Source organism: Cryptotermes secundus, unplaced genomic scaffold (assembly GCF_002891405.2).
Source record: "Cryptotermes secundus unplaced genomic scaffold, Csec_1.0 scaffold722, whole genome shotgun sequence".
Lineage (NCBI taxonomy): Eukaryota > Metazoa > Arthropoda > Insecta > Blattodea > Kalotermitidae > Cryptotermes > Cryptotermes secundus.
This window is the reverse complement of record NW_019729219.1, coordinates 547,779-549,563: the sequence shown is the minus strand read 5'-3', so window position 1 is coordinate 549,563 and position 1,785 is coordinate 547,779. Positions and strand designations below refer to the sequence as shown.

The 1,785-nt window shown below is 42.4% G+C and overlaps 1 protein-coding gene across 6 annotated transcripts in view; it reads left to right on the top strand.

Annotated features, from left to right (window-relative positions):
* The first annotated feature begins 403 nt into the window (after positions 1-403).
* Positions 404-1,785, top strand: part of LOC111865533 (high affinity cAMP-specific and IBMX-insensitive 3',5'-cyclic phosphodiesterase 8B) — a 292,551-nt gene continuing 291,169 nt past the window's right edge. For all 6 annotated transcript variants that reach the window (XM_023853639.2, XM_023853640.2, XM_023853641.2 and 3 more), the window contains exon 1: positions 404-595. The gene's annotated coding sequence lies outside the window, so the exon portion shown is untranslated. The remainder of the gene's footprint in view (positions 596-1,785) is intronic.

Genomic DNA, 1,785 nt, shown 5'->3' with positions numbered 1-1,785 from the left:
ACGGACTGCACGGCTGGTGTTCGACTTCTGGTAGTGCAAGATTTTTCTCTTCTTCACAGTGTCCAGACCGACTGTGGTGTCCTCCCAGCCTCCCATTCAATAGGTACCGGCGGCTCTTTCACCCCGGGGCGGGGAGAGGCAGGTGCGTGAAGCTGACCACTCACCACTATATAGTGCCGAGGTCAAGAAAGGTGGAGCTATGCATCTACTTCCTCATATGTCTTTATACAATAGTGGACAGGGACAATATTACCTGTACAAACTACCACAATTTGTTCGCTGCTGTATCAATCAATCCACCGACTAACATGCAATGAATTGTACCTAGCTACCACTAGATGTCAGTTGCAGCTCTGTGCCATCTCATCTCGCCTCGCTTCTGTCTCGCAGTCAGTATGTAGCGCAACAGATTGCTGTTCTGCAGACAGAGAGAGAGACTGAGTGAGTTTAATGCTTGTAGTGGAATAGACAGGCTGCCTCCTGTCAAGACGAGCGTGTTTTACTTGTTTACGTGTGGCGGTTTCGTTTAGTTTGCATACCTACCTTCTTTTGACGCTGGAAAATTTGCCCTGGACTCGTAGTCTTGGATTGTAAGGTAATGTATGAACCAGATGTCAAACAAGTACCTCCTGCCTTTGCCGTCTTGCATACTGTGCTCAGTATAATGCAGAACTTGATGCTTTATAGGTCACTTCATTAAAGACCGTCATGTGAATTTTGCAAGCAGTCGTAATTGGTGTATAATTTATATTATGGTGCTACGTGTGTTAATGAGCGTTATATAATAAAATGTTTTGATTTATGGCTGCGATGTTGCTTCTCGAACAATAGAAGATAAGCGATACTTTCTGTTAAACAGTGAATTTGGTCGCGTGACTGCCACAACCTAACCTGTACATGTGGCCTTCACCTTCGAAACTCCCACGCTGTTTCAGGGAGCTGTTTATTGTGCTAGTTTTGCTGGTTCGTTCTCATACTCTCCTCGCTTAGTCGTCTACACACCCTTCTTACAACCACTAACGATATCCAGTCCTTTGAATTATTAGAAGACTATCTTTTTTCTTTAAAATCTTCGTCTTTATCTCTTCTTCATTCTGCTTGTTTCTTTACTTCTTCCATTCTCACTCTTCTCGAGGTCACTTTTAATAGTTATTATTCGAAATTTAAGCTTAGTGTTTACTTTCGAAACACCACAATCAAGTTCTACATTAATGAAAGAAAATGACGCAAGAGAATTACATTAGCCGTAAATAGACTTTGCATGTTAGCATGCAAATTTATAAAATGAAGGGGCAGAGACTGAATGTGTCTGGGGAGGAATTTAGAAATGTTATGGATATTAATAAACTTGGCCTAGGGATATATTTACACAGCTCCTGATACAAATTGACTGCGACTTGTTCTCGAAAGCCGCATTTCCTTTCTTCGTAACGCTGCCTGCAAAGTTTACCAACAAATGGCCGCCTCCAACATACGTAAATAAACTTTGTTTACAGTTCAGTCTCTTAATTGGAAAGTGGGATGATGTTCGCTTTTCAGTCATTGAACATGTACCCTTTTGTAACCGATCCGATTAGACGTACTGATTTGAAGTAGGCTGCACACTTTTTGTGGCTAATACGGTGAACCAATTTCAATAATGTTGTCTTTAGCCGTAAGAGCCGTTCACAGGCTGTTGCTGCTGCTACTAAAACCACCAGCCCCGCTACCGTCACTATTACTACTACTACTACTACTACTACTACTACTACTACTACTACTACTACCACCACCACCCACCACCAC